This window comes from Accipiter gentilis, chromosome 32, assembly GCF_929443795.1.
Source record: "Accipiter gentilis chromosome 32, bAccGen1.1, whole genome shotgun sequence".
Classification (NCBI taxonomy): Eukaryota; Metazoa; Chordata; class Aves; order Accipitriformes; family Accipitridae; genus Astur; species Astur gentilis.
In genome coordinates, this window is record NC_064911.1 from 11,881,116 (window position 1) to 11,896,563 (window position 15,448).

General features: G+C 43.4%; 1 protein-coding gene across 3 annotated transcripts in view; it reads right to left on the reverse strand.

Annotated features, from left to right (window-relative positions):
• Window positions 1–11,599, reverse strand: part of USP9X (ubiquitin specific peptidase 9 X-linked) — a 102,903-nt gene extending 91,304 nt beyond the window's left edge. For all 3 annotated transcript variants that reach the window (XM_049834798.1, XM_049834796.1, XM_049834797.1), the window contains exon 1: window positions 11,380–11,599. The gene's annotated coding sequence lies outside the window, so the exon portion shown is untranslated. The remainder of the gene's footprint in view (window positions 1–11,379) is intronic.
• Window positions 11,600–15,448: the final 3,849 nt, after the last annotated feature.

The window sequence follows — 15,448 nt, forward strand, 5'->3', positions numbered from 1 at the left end:
CAGTGAAAATGGTTAACTGCTGAATCCCATAAACCCCCTTGTTAGAGGGCACCTCTCATCGGTACACAAAATAGACTATAAAGATACCAGTTTTCAGCTGAATCCACCAGCAGGCCAAGAGAGACAAGAGGGATGTTGTAACTGTTCTTTTTAAGGACAGTGCTTAAACTAGCACAAAGTGACAGCAACGGAACTCTCATAAGGTTGTTTCGCCACCACTGTGTGTACGTGGATCTTTTCTGCTTCCATTGTTGGAATCTCAGTGAGACACAGCAATCTTATTCCCCAGTGAGAGTATTATATCCTGGTAAATTTTAGAACAGAAGTTTCATTGTATTTCTGCACGTGGACAAGCCTTAGCTGAAGCTACAGCTTCACAGTCTGTTTGAAACCAGGTAAGTCTCCACTGTCAGAAGAGAAGGAGGGCGATCTTGCTCGCTTTCATCCTAACCACCCTCTCACCACCAGTACTAGCCCTTGCGTCACCACATAGTCAGCCAGATCAAGAAGCCAATCTGGCTGAAAGGTAACTGGGAGAAAGGAATGAAAATAATTTTCAATTTCAGCTGCATCACATGCCATATGAACACTAACAATGGCACAAGAAACAGGAAGAGTACATAACCATGGATAGAACCAACTCTTTCAGCATCAGGACAAATCTATTATGAAATACACCCTGAAAAAGGAGGAAAAAGGAAGGAAACAGAATATGGATAATTATAGTTAGCACATATTTAGCTATGATAGCAGCCAAGGTTCACATACATTAGAGCCAAGATGAGTCCTGACAACACAGAAGTGTCATAAAGACCAAAATTCTTCTCAAGCATAATAGATATCACAGGAAAATACACACAGAGAAAGCCGCTTAGTCTATGCTAAATGCCAGGAATGTCAGTTCACGAACAGCACAAGTTCAGTCATGAAAGAAAGAGTAAGTAGCCAGAGCTAATAAGGCTAAGTGTGAGAAGTCTAAGCAGGTGAAGGCAAAAAACTATCTTTGCCCTGGAAATTATGATAAAGCCAGTGGAATACTTTACAGTAAGTCAGGAAAATTAATTTAGCAGTAACACTTTGAACAATCTGACCACAAGTACATAAATCAGTGACAAAGCTACAGCAGGTAATGCAGATGATGTAGAACACAGAAGGTGGCAAAAATTTTACTCCTGCTGACAAAAAAAACAAAGGCCAGAGTTATGAAACTGTAAACAAGACTTCATGATTCAAATTATTATCTGGAAATTCAGGTCAAAAAACTGGAATTAGAGAAGACAGAGTATGAGTAGTGAGTACAACACCTGTATCCACTGTGATAGTTAACGTCTTGCTACTTTTTAGCAAAAGACATTTTCCTATAACAAAATTTTGTGTCTGTGTGTGAGACACAGGCAGACAGAACATGCTCTCTAAAATCGTCAAAGGCTCAATTTGTCATTTTTCTCCTACATAATTCGGGATTTTCAGAGTGATCTGGTTTCCAATGTCATTTCATTTCCATCAAACTAAGTCCCCTGGGTAAACAGTAATCAACTGAGGCACCAGGAAGAAAAATTGTCCATACCTTATTTGTTGCAGAAGTTAAATGATGTTTTACAAGAAAATAAATAGAACAGCACAAGTCAAAGGGAAATCTCTGGGTTATAAAGCAGCTATATAGAACCCCGAGAAGTTAATTCTGTCTGTGTCTTGTTCATATACGTTGCTGGAGAAATCACAGATTTTTCAGATTAACCTCTTCATCTTCCTCTCATTTTTCTGGGTACTGAGATAAAGGAAAAACTGAGGAATAGTGAGGGAGCACAACAGCAACTTAAGCCAGCATAAGCTGTGTCTGTAACACCTGAACATCTAAAAAAAAAATCTGTTGAAAAGTTATGACAGGAGGTACTTTTGAACTTTACAGCCTCTGCGCCTCAATTCTTCATCAATAAAACAAAAGACAACACAAGCCTTTTCATGTACAGACTGATGTGAGAAATAATACATTAATGTTTGGGAAATGTATAGGCTGAGAGTAAAAAACACCTATCAAGTTTATTAACAGAGTAATTATTCTACTTCGTATGGGATTTAGACTGATGTAACACATGAATTTACAGAATGAATTCCAAAGATGAAACACTGAATGACAATCCAATCCACCTTCCAGACTGAATGAGTCAAGGATCCAATGGGAGGAAGAGTTCATAACCAAGGAGGGGCGGGGGGGGGAAAGATGGGGACGGCACCGGTTTAACAACAAGTTTCATTCTTGTATTTCCCCATTTTCCACTTTTATGTAAGCTTAGAGGAATCTTCTTAAATTACCCATGGCTCAAGTGAAAACAACCCCCTTAAATGGTAATATGCTTAAATAGATCATAACTTGTGCATTTTTTCCAAGGCTCTTTGCATCATTTGCTTTTCCACCACACACAATTTTTAAGTAACTTCACTGAGCCATCTAATAATTCAACTGAAAAAAGAATATTGGAAGCATTTTAAAAATCAAGGTTTTAGTTCTGCTGAGAAATCCACTCTGAAATACTGCAAACCCCAAGTCCTGATGGAATAATACATACTATAGCTGGGAAAAAAAGTATTACTCCTATCCAAATTCAATTTATGTTTTAACTTGGGGCAAGGGGGAGAGAGAAATCAAATTTTTCACTTATGTTTATCAAGCATCTGAGGAAAAATAAGGTACCTCAAACATCAACCTCATATTTACAAATTCAGCAAAGGAAAGAAAAAAGACAACTGACTATTAGCACCCTGTGACAAGTTGTTATCTGTAAAGATGACACTTTCTTCCCAGCAAGAAAGCCTCTCCAAAGTATACACCTAACCACACCAATTTTGGTGAAACACAACATTAGTTACTCAGAAGCATTAGCTACCCAAAAGTATTAGAGAGAAAAAAAAAAGAAAGAAAAAAGTCCAAAGGAAGATATTCACTAAAACAATTGGGCACTCTGAATTCATAAGTAACATTTTCAAGGAAAAATGGCATAACAAAACACAGAATGAATTAAACAGAAGATATTCAGGAAGGAAAAGAAAAAAGGTAAATGCATAGACACTAGCTTTATCAGATCAATGAAGTATCACCACAGAGTTTCTTTAAAGCAGACTAACACCACCAGAACAAGCAGGCAAGTAAGAGCAAACTACAAAAAATTAAACAAAAAACCCCCTTATTTCTTACTAAGAGAAAACATCTTAAAAATCATGAGAAAGTATCTTAAGAGAAAACAAACATTTCCAGAGCTTGTGAAAGAAGCAAAGTTTTTTATACCTACTGTTCCGGTCTACAGAAATGTACCCCAAGAATAATGTCTTCATAATTCCTGTAGGTGCAAAACCAATTCCAGCTGAACTGTTTAAACGTCAACATGGTTGTTAAGGCCCCCCCCCCCCCATTTCTGGCACAGAAGTTCTGCAAAAAGAACTTAAATTCGTCAAATACACTAGAGAAGCTGCCTATGTTAGATGTATGGAATAAAGAATTCTAGTGGACAACTGTCATTTAGAGTTAAATGACACAGCATTATAAATTCACATTTAAAGCAAAATGTTGCTGTTAGAGTAATTGAAAGTAGAACTAAAGGGTTAGTCTTCATTGTATAAGTATGAACTGCTACTATTTATTGTATTCTCAGACCCATGAAGAACCACAGTGGCTCATCAACACTGAAAACCTCTCAAACCGTATTTTAGATGTAGTATAGCATAAGCACATACTTATAAGTGTGAAACAGCTCTCACAGGAGAGATTTTGATTCTCTGCTCCCAACTGTTAGTTACTTGCTGCTGGTCTAGATAATGGATACAACATCTCGATCTTCCTGTGTGATACTCGCACCAAAGTAAATACAAAGCATATAAACAAACAGCACATCAAGTATCAAGTACAATTTCAATTTTAGAAAAAGATGATCTTCCGAAGTACCAACTAAGGTTCAATCAACACAGTGCATTTGAATCACCAAATCAGACTCTCATTTTGGCTACTACTTGCCAACAACAAAACTAAACTAACATATAGGTCATTCACTATCCTCATCCAGCTGCCTCCAGGCACCATATCCAGAGTTGCTACTGGTTCTAAATATTCATTCCATTATCAGGAAAGTGATAGGAAGAAAAAGGAAAATTCATGACAGGATGCTTTATCAAACCCTCCTTCATCTGGTCAAAAAAATCTCAGGATGGTGCAGGTAAGTGAAAAATTTCAGTCATATACCTGCTAGCCAGAGGCTGATACTGATCACATGGGGTTTTTTTCCATGACTGGACACATCAGCTTACAGCAAGGTTTCACTACCACTATGCTAACCCTGCTGCAGCCATTGCCACTGATGAAAATGAAGCTTTTCATTTCGCTTCAAAGCTTTTCATTTTATGAAAAATTTTCTCTTTTCCCAATCCTTAAGCATGGAAGGAAAGGGAAAGGAATTAATAGCTTCTCAAACACCGTAAGGGCAATTCATGTTTTAAGTTACATCTTCACTAGACACGTTACAAACTGTCAACCACAGCAATCTGGCTAAACTGCTAGAAGAATAAGAACAGTAAGAATTTTCAGGCTATCTGGAGGTTATCTTCCTGTCTAATTACCAGACCTATCACAAAGAAACTCTGACACAGCAAGAGAGCTATAAAGCACTTAAGAAATCTGACATGACTACCTTACCGACTATCTTACTAAGGAAGATAGCAAGTGTATCATCTTAAAAAAATGTCTCATTGCACGTGTGTGTGCACGCACATGTGCACGTATACACACACACAATTATAAGCAGTCAGGAAAAGCACCTGGGATTTTAAGGTCCCACTGCGATTTAATAAAGTACTGTCTGAAATACGAGGTCAAGACACATGGAGGGCTGTGAAAAACTGGAGCCTGAAACTGTAGAACAAGTCACTGGATTTTTCACCTTCAAGCTCCAGAGAATTCATCACAATTTAAAAAAAAAAAAAAAAGAAAGAAAGAAATCAATCCTCACATCTAAAGGATTCAGGAAAATGCATTAAAAGGAAACCAACAGAAATCACCAAACAATTAATATTTTATTTCTAAATTAGAAATATACAAAGTCCAATATAAAATATAATTTAAACTATAGTTTAACCTTTTAGCTTATCAAAATTTTGGTCTTTCACCAACCTATTTACCTAAAAATTAAGCTAAGCAGGTCCACCTTTCTTCTTTAACTTTCAAATTCATAGACTTGTTCTGTTGAAACTTATTCAAAACCACACTGAAGTACTTCATTGCTAAGACAGCAGAAAAATTAAAACACCAAAGGATGCAAGGCTCATTTACTGATACACCAGTATATTCTGACAACAATGTTCATTCTCATCTCCTATTAGAAAAATGTCCTGAAACACTTGTACCACAACAAAAAGTAAGAGACTTTTCTTCCCCTCACTGTCAATTTTCACTTCTGGATAAGAAAACTGAAGTTCCACCCACAGCCAATACAGGACACTCTCCTCCAACCAAAAAAGCCTGTCTGGTAACAGAGAGATCCTACCTGGCACACATCACTACTGTTTTTTCTTTACTGGACACATTTCCAAACAATCTCCTTTTTCTTCTTTCACCATTTCAGAGCACTGTAGCTAAGACCACCCTAACACAAAACAATACCTTTTCCTCTTCCCACACCTAGTCCCGCTGAAGCTAGAGAAAAGGTTAAGCAGCAATTAGGTTACTTAAGGATTGAAGCCTACGGAATTTAAAACATACATTTTTGTGCCATTCCATGTTGCCATTCAGCTGTTACAAAAAAGCGTTATTTGTCTTAAACAAAGGCTCTTCTAGGGACTATTTTCCATTACTTGAGTTTTGCATATTTTACATGAAAGCTTAATGAAAAGTTAGCCCTGAAACTCCCTGCATGTACTTTTCATTATTTTGAAACACTCACTTGAACAACACTTCAGTTAAAAAAATACTATGGCAGCCTTTTACATTTTATAGCAGACAGGAGAAGAGGACATGAGCAAACATTAAGGAGTCACATGTTTGTGTCTTGCCTTCAACATATTCTTGAATCTCAGCTTAAGAAAAAAAAATTGGAAAAAAGGTTTCTTCTGTCAGAGTTCTCCATTCACAGATGTACATCTTTAAGGAATGATGCAATGTGGAATTCCCCTCTTATGAGTGAATTCATGGCTAAACACTAACTACCAAACAGTATGATTTGCTAAGATGTCCATGCAAAGATCTGTGTGAAAAAAAAAAATCACATTTTTCTGTTGGCAGTTACATGTGTAAGGAAAACTAAATCACGAAACAAGGTTACATACTGTTTTTGTAAGCACATCAAGGATGCTACAAATAAAAGTTTCCCACCGTTCCTGATAGCTATGCATTACTTCTAAAGCAGCATTCATTTTAACTTCATGAAAAAAGCTGAAAATATTAGCAATCAAAACATGACTAGATTTTAAATCTACATCGAATGGATCTCTTTTGGAGGTGTACTAACACAAAGAAATTAACCAAAAGCAAGTAATCATTCTCAGCTAATACTAACCAATCCTCTAAGAAAACCATACATCCCTAATGCAAGCAAGGAGAAAGCAAGACTGTGAACATATATGTAGCCAAATGGGTTTTATTCTCAGCATTTTAATTTTTATTTGAAAACACATCAACAGCTGGCAACCAAAAACCTTTGATATCAAGCAAATTGAATTCAACTCTCAAAATGAGTAACTAATGGCTTCTTACAAAATGAAGCAAGTATCAGAAAATTCACAACAAAAAATGCAAAAGGAACTGGCTGTGCTGTTAAGCTCCCTTAAGGAAAAAAAAAAGCCGAAAGATTTTACACTTAGTCACAACTGGCTACTTATGTACTTTGCTCCTCTCCTCTATTGTGGGGAAAGTTAACAACAGCTCTCCTGTAAACTTACCAACACACAGTATTTTAAATTATTTTACTAAACCAGATCCATAGAAAGTTCTCCAAGCACCAGTGGGCTCAAGTGGACACTGTAATGTCTCAAAAATGCAATAGCTGACATTTTCATGGTGCAAAGTCATGACAGTACGGCTTTCTGCCACTGTCTATCTATTCAAGACTCTAAACAAGAAGATCTAAGTCAAAACATGGTTCTGTCATGAAGTGCAGAGGGAACCTCCGTTAACCATATTCTCAAGTCATGCTACAGCCTTAAGCGTAACAGAGACAGCCAATACAACATAACTGTTTTAAAGATTACGGAACTGTAACTCATTATAACAGAGAACTTTAAGATGTTCTTACATTAATAAGAGAACAAAACCTAGATTTAAAATATGAAAAATGTCACTGCATTTTTCTAACCTGTGAATCCAAAGTAGCTCAAACTTCCCAGGTAGAAAAACTCAAGTGTCACTGCATGCAACCATATGCTTATGAAAGACCTCCTTTCCATCCCTCGCCTCTGCTATGGAAAGACTGTTTCTTTTAACTACCATTCTGCAATACAAAGGTTTACCAAACTGCTCTTCCTAAACATAACCAACTGCTTGGCAAGACAGCTAAGCAACTGACTTTCATCACTACTGGATATTGCAGAATAAGAACCTCTTAAGAAAAATGGAACAAAACAAGATTGTGGTGAATGTTCTAAACTGATAGTAAAGGGCAGGTATAGCAGTATAGCTTAATTTTTAATTAGGTTTGTGTCGGGGGACAGTATACATAACAAAGCTCAGTTATGTTAAAGAAAAAAAAAAGTAGCGTAGTTATATACCACAAACATCACGTATGATATAAGACAAGTCTACAGCAACAGTACATAGCACTGTTAGCTTTGCAAAAGGAAAGGTACTGCAACAAAAGACAGACATTAACAAGCTGTGTTCCCAAAACATACCCTCAAGTACAGCTTTAAATTTTGAACCCTGATTTTAAACAAGGGTGATATGGATAATAAAACCAGATGCAGCTACACAGAGTTTAAAGGTGACAGATCCACTTTATAAGAAAAACTTAAGATAACTGAACAAGAGAAACCATGTCCATATGTTCAGATTAATACTAATGCAAACATCCAGGAAACAATTTTCTAAAGGCCACAAAAAAGCCTTCACATGTACAGCTTTTCAAGTAAACAGTAAACCCAGCGTAGTTTCTTACATCTTCAGACAACCACTTCACACTGGTCTCTGCAAGTGCTGGATAAGCAAGACTACTGGTTTGATTAAACGTGTTTGTGATTAAAAGAAAAAAAGTAAGTCTAATAGTTTCTGGGGTTTTGCAGGGTTTGGCTTGTTTTTTAAAAAAATAAATAAATCATGCTTTAAGTGAAAAACTGTTAAGACACACCGCCTTTGATTCCTTTACTTCACAAATGAGGCCATCCTGCTCAGGATGTTTTCAAAATATACCTACAGTTTTTAGATCTGTTAGGATATATAAAACAGTATTTTGGGGTGGGGGGCGTGGTGAATAAAGAATTATATATATACACACACACACTCTCAAGAGTACTGCCTAACACAAAAGAGTTTGCCATTCAAATACCTGAAATAAGTTCGTACTTCTAAACCAGAGCAGGAAGGACAGAAATATTTCCCATGAAACTTCATATATTTTCAATACACACCTGACAGAAACATAACTTTAAAGACATTTAATAGTGATTTGTTCAAACTGATAAATAACTGAATTCCTATCCATTTTAACGCAGTTGTACTCGTATTGGAACTAATTGCAATTTTAAATGTAAGACGTCTTGGAACAAAGGTATTACAGATACCTTTACTTTCTTAAAAGTCTATCTTATTTTATTGAATAGACACTAATCCACTATTTTTGTTTATCCTGAGTCTCACTTGTAAGAATTCCAGAACATTAATAAAATGCATAAACCTAAAAGTGTGCATTTAGAACAGAGAGTAGTTGCCCTGGTCTATTTCTGAGTACAAATGCACCACAATGTGGGAAGTAAAACGTTTATGTAAGGGTGACAGTGTTCCACAGATACAGAAAGAGTAAACTGTTTTGCTACGGCTATCCTTATTGATTATCACCTCCAGATGTAGTCTTCCTGACAATTCAATGGGCAGAAGTATCACAAGGGCAAATTCTGCAAGACATGAAGTAGCAGCCTGGAAAGATTAAGACAGAGGCTACCCAAAAGAAATACCATTAAGAAAACATACATGAAAGAAAAGTACAAAAGGTATTGGAGAGAGAGGAGAAAGTTACTATGATACAATCTTACATTTATTTTTAGCTACATTCCCCCTTGCCCTCCCCCAAACACAACATGCTGATACTTGAGTTTCTTCCACTGCAGTTTTATGATTATGTTTATGTTTTCCACTCAAAGTTATCATTACGCATCACCATTGTCCAGGGTATTGCAACAGAATAATCGATACATGTATTTTATATGCTTCCCCAAAATTATTGATATTAGCTACTGTACTTTGTTGGTTCAAAGAATAAACATTACTTCAACTCAAAGAATCAAAAGCATTATTTTAAAAAAAAAAAAAAAAAAAAAAACCCCAAGCAAACAAACAAAAACACCTCCAACACCCTCATGTATGACTTAGGTTTTGCTGAAATAAACATGTTACTTGATCAGGAATATTTATGATGGGGACTTCTGCCAATTTCTCAAAGTAAAACCTTAAAATATCAAGAATAAAGTTAGCTGCCTAGAGATTTCAGTCACCCCTAAATCTTTCTTACTAGAGACACCATTTCTATTCCGTAATCAATAAAGGTCAAACCTCCAAACACCCATCAATAGTCCCTTCCTAAACAAAACAATTTTAATATCCATTCGTCAGGCATTTGAGAAGCCTGCTGAAAAACACAGGTTATGTAGTCCATCTGTCATAACAAGTGTTGCCACTAGTATACTTAACACGGCATATTAATAACTAAATTCAACAACTTTTTAAAAATACAGGTCCCAGTTCTGCAACTAGGTCAGCAAAAGTGGGCCTTGTGCTAGCTTTGAGCCTGTGACTTCAGAGGGTCTTTGGGCCAATACAAACGTCCAGAGATAGGAATACAACTGCAGAACTGTGAATGTAAATCAAGTTGTACAGACAACATGAAGACAGCTGAGACACACAAAGTATGTCTACAGTGAGCCTGGGAGTCCTTTGAGCATTTAATTAGAACGATTCTTTTCTGAAATAATTTTTTTTTTCCTGTACAGTTGTGTGTTATTGTACATCTTCAAAATACTTAACTGGGCTTCTGATGGAGCCACCTGAAAATGAAATACGGCACCTTAAAAACCACCTCAACATTTTTGGATGCTTCTATGAGAACAAAATAAATAATTTTCAAAGGCTGTTCTCTCTGTATACAAACAATGCCGCAAAAAAGTGGGAGAGTACACGTTAGCACATCAATTACCAACACACCAAAAAACCCCCAACAACCCATCCAACTGGTGAAATCCTCCGTTTTCTTGAGGACAATAACAGAGAATAACCGTGGCCAAACTGCACGCAACTACCCCTGCCGCACACCTCGGACGAGGGCAGAGGGTTATATGGCCTAAAATAAATCTCAACGGACAAGCCCTAAGACATAACTTCGAGAAGAAGCGGCAGGGTGAACCAGAAGAAGATGCAAAAAGCCACAAACGGGTGTGTGTGTGTGTGTGCATCGAAATAGGGTTGCTGGAAGCCGAGGCTAGAGGAGTGGCCTACGTGTTAATAATGTTTACAGCGGGCGTGAACGAGCTGGTGCTGGTGGTTTTCATTGAGACTGTAGGAAAAGCGCCTCGGCAGGGCCTTATTTCCAGGCGTCGCCCGGGCCTACACGGCTCCAATCACTCCACCTCAGTAATGGCGTTCGGTGCGAAGGGAAGCGAGAACCAGGGGAGGCAAAGCTGGGTGCAGCGCTGCGGGGAGCCACCGGGCCCTCCTCGCCCGGCGGCACCGGGAAGGGAGGACACGGGGACGGCGGGAGGGGCCGCGCGCCGGCCGGCAGAGCCCCCCGAGGGGCGCGGAGCACTTCCACCTCCCGGCAGCCGGGGAGAGGATGAGGAGCCGTCAGCCATTTTCCCTTGCCCTCCAAAACACCAGCGATGCAGGGCCACACGCCGGGGGCTGCGAGGGAGGCGCTGCCGCCACCCGCCGCTCGTTATCCCCACACACCCCCCTCACCACCACCACCACCCCCGCCCCGCGGGGCCCGGCTCGCCCCCTCCTCCCCGCCGCACCCCGCCGTCCCGCACCCCGACCCGGGGAGCCCCATCCCCCGGGGAGCGCCTCCCTCCGCTCCGCTCCGCACGACGGCGGCCGGCTGCAGCACAAACAGCTGCCCCCGAGCAGCCGGCTTCGCCTCGCCGCGTACCCGGCCCCGGCCTCGGCTTCCCGGCCCCGCCCGGCCACAGCGCTCCTCCACTCACCCCCGCACGGCTTCTCCTTGTCCCGCGGCTGCTGCTGCGACGGCCCGGTGCCTTCCTGGGTGCTGCCGAAGGAGCGCGGCCGAGGACCGCCTCATCCCAGGTAGCCAGCAGGGCAGAGTCTCATGCCAGGCCCCGCGATCCCGGGCGTGCGGCCGGCTGACTGAGGGGGCGGCTCCGCTTCCCCGGTCCCGTCTCCCCCCCCCCCCCCCCAACACACACACACCCCCAACCCACCCCCCCACCCTCCTTCCCCGGGCGGGCGCCGTGTACTGCGACGGAAAGAGGGAGGGCGAAGCTGCCGCCGCTGCCCGCGCTTCAGATCCCGGCCCAGGCCGCTCCGCTCTCTCCGGCGCCGGCGGCACCGCCGGGGCGTTTTTCCTGCGTCACCAGCTCCTGCCCGGCGGCCCTGGGCTTACGGCTCCGGCTTGGGGCTTGGCCGGGGCCTGCGCTCTCCGCTCCGCCCCGTCCGGGGACCGGGCGCACGCGGGGGAGGGAGGGAGGGGAGGGGGGGCGCACACGCAACCCCGCGGCCTCTGGCGGGGGCCCGGGGCTCGGCTGGGCGGCTGCGGGCGGGGGCAGGCGGGCAGGAAGGAAGGTGGCAGCGGAGGGACCGGCCCGGGCGGCTGGAGCGCTGTGCGCTGACGGGCTCCGTGCGTGACGGGGGGGGAAGGGAGGGGAGGGGAGGGCGGGGGATGGGGGAGGGAGGGAGCGAGGCGAGGCGAGACGCGGCGGCGGCTCCTCGCGCTCCCGGCGGCGGCAGCAGCAGCAGCAGCAGCGCACCTCCGTCTGGCGGGGCCTTGGGCAAGATGGCGGCGCCGGCAGAGCCTTCTTCGCCCGGACCGCGCCGCAGGCCCCGACCTAGCGTCAGCGGCGGCACGGCCACCCCAACGGCGTGACGCGCTCCCCGCCCCCGCTATCGTCCCCGTTCTTCTTTCCCCCCCCCCCCTCCCCGGGCTGTCACTCACGCCGCAACGGCGAAGCCCAGGCCGCGGCCCGCCTGCCCCCACCCCTGTGTGTGCGGCGAGGGAAGGAGCGAGCGCGCGCGAGGGAGGCGGGGAGGGTAGGGGAGGGGGGGGGGGGGGGAACGAGGAACGAGGCGGAGGCGCGCGCGCGGCCGTTTCACGTCGGTTGGGCTCGAGCGGGTTCCATTGTGACCCGCCGGGCGAAGCGCGCGGAGGGCCCGGATAATGACGTCAGCGCGGCCGCTGGCGCCGCGCTGGGCCCCGTCGGCGCCGCGCGCGTCCCCTCGGGCCTAACGGCGGCGGTCGGTGGCGGCGGTCGGTGCCGCCCCGCCCTCCGGTCGCCGTGCGGGAGGACGGGCGGACAAAGCCGGGGCGGAGGCGGCCTTGGCTTGCCCGCTCGCCGCCCGGGGCCAGGAGAAGCCTGGGCGGGCAAGGCAGACCGGGGGACGGGGTTGTCCGGTGGGCGTGTGGCGGCTGCGGTTTTCGCACCGGGCAGGGCCTTTGGTCGGACCTCGACCCCCCCCTGTAGGCCTCGGGCCCGCCGTGAGAGAACGGGCTGTGGGCAGGGCCTCGGGGCTGACACGGTCGTACGCGGGAGTGACTTCATTCCTCGGCGAAACGCCGCCTCCCTCAGAACAGGCACCTGGTTAGGGGACAGCGCCGTTTTAAACAAGCCGAGTGGGTCTTTTGTTGCCGTTGTTTCCTCCTCTGAGCCGTTTGCGTTCATGGGCACGGCTAGAGCACGAAGCCAGTAGAACCCCGGTCTGTGTAGGTGCTTTGTACGGCAACGGGGGAGACTGTAAACCTGAATTTAAAACCTGGGGGAAAATGGGAAATCACGCCTTGTGGAAGGACAGAAGTTTGACAGACCTGGGGAACTCGGTCTCGGAGACTACCTGAAACGATGCTTAATGTCTTTTGTTTGTCCGTATTCCAAGGTCAAAGTCCCATTTTAACGACATCATTCAAGAATTACAGAGCAGGAAGCGAAAAATACAGTATCCAGCTGAAAACACGGGAAGAATTTAGGTTGCATGGGTTGGAATTTGCTCAAGAGGCTAGGGCTAACAGCTTTAACTCTTGTGCAAAATGTTTATCTTGTGGACCGCGCGGTGAGAAAGACTAAAATACCGGTTGCTCATTGCAGGAGCTGTGGGTGGGTGTTTTTCCGTAAAAAGCTAGAACACAAAACCAAGCGGTGATACCTACTGTTACTTCCTATTTTAACAAAGTTAGAGTTAGTCCTTTTTTTGCTAATCGCTAGGTTGTATTATTTGGGAAGGAAATCTGAAGTACGTCTCTCCATTAACCACCCGGTAAACAAAACGAAGGATGCAGCTGCTTCATGGCCATACAAATGCAGCAGTTTGTTTACTGGAAGAATAGTTTTACATGCATTTTCTTCACCAACAATAAAAACAAGCCATAATCATGGTGAAAATCTGTGTATGTGTAAGCCTGTTCATGTTTGGGTTAGAAATAGCGTAATCGGAGAAAGAACAGCCCTTTTATCTCAGTGATTTTCATGCCTCTGAGCATGTTATTGTGGCCTCCTTTTTCCTTTTTTTCTCCTTCATCAATTGCTTTGGGCTTTCCCTGCTGTTTGCAATTTATCCGGTTTGTTTTCCTGGGAAAGCATTTAAAATTACTGCACCTATAATGCATTTAACTCTCCTTGCCTGCCATGGTATTCTCCCTCAAGCTCTTCTCTGTTTATGATGACTTACAGAGGCACAATGGCACCTCAAACAATTGCAGTTGTATATTTTTTGACACTTCTTATCCTTAAACTGCTGTGTTTATTGATGGTCATTTCTTTTTATTGTTAAGTAGACCCCTGTTTTAACGACAGGCCAAATACTGTGTTCCTTCCAAGCACTGTGGCTTTTTTGGCACAGCCAAACAGTGACACATCAGTGGATTTTTATAATGTGGGCAATTGTCCACCAAGAAATTGACTGTCAGTTCACATAAAAGTCAACAAAACAAAACAAAAAAAGATGTGAACAATACTTGTGGAAACAATACTGGTAGAACTTGGAGCAACTATTCCCTGTTGTGAAGAAGGGTTCCTTCAGCCAAGACAAGAAAAAGTAGAAGCTCTGATTAATTTAATTGAAACCTTAGGTTTGGAACAAACAGAACCAATTCTTCTTCAGCTTTCCGGGACTTTTGGTGATAGTTTTCTGATTTTAGATTCTACTTGAGGTACAGTTTGCAGAAGCATAATGAAATGTAAGAGGAATTTTGCACTTGTATGGGGGGAAAAAAAATACACGACCATGTTTATTCTCTTACTTTTATATTTTACCTCCTTCCTGTTTGAAAAGTGTATTCTGAAGTGCTATCTCAGACCAGCAGTTGCTTGTAGCTGTGTTAATCAAAGGTCACGATAGGCTGAAGTAGGGAGCTATTTATGGCACCAAATAAAAGAAGATATTGGGACAGCAGTGGCACTTTGTGGTTACTGAACAAGCAAACTGCATGCCAGACTTCTGACTGGGGAATTCTTCCTGTTCCCCCAAACAAAAATCTATGCCCGTCCCTCTTCCCTCGGGCTTCCAGAGTTCTCTGGGGGCGTTGCCGTGGCTCATCTTGTACAACTCTGCTTTGCCTTTGGAAAAGATTGACGGTTCCCCCTCCCCCCGATACTGCAGATAAATGTTACCGGTTTATCTTTGTGCAGCAGCTATGGAAACAAAAGGATATGAGTGAGGTAAATTGCTGATTAGAGAATATCCATGGTATGAAGACAGAAGTCAGTAGGCGCTCACAAAACTCACTAATTGTTCTGAAATAAGTGTCCATGCAGAGAACTACGGCAGACTCGTTTATTCCGCAGTAGCCCTTATGGTTAACTCCCCTCTGTACACAACCGTTGGTATGATTAGAAATGCTTTTGCTACCTTTTTAATTCAGTGGAAAATGTGGGGAATGGAAGTGTTTCCTTTCAGGCTTCCCAGCTCACGCACTGCAGCCTATCAAACAAAAAGTGAAACCAGTTGCAAACTACCTCATTACGTTGTTCATTGAGTAACCCGAAAGAAATGAAAAAGGAAACATTGCGGTGAAGGAATAATTCAGAATTCAGAAAATCTCTAGGTTAA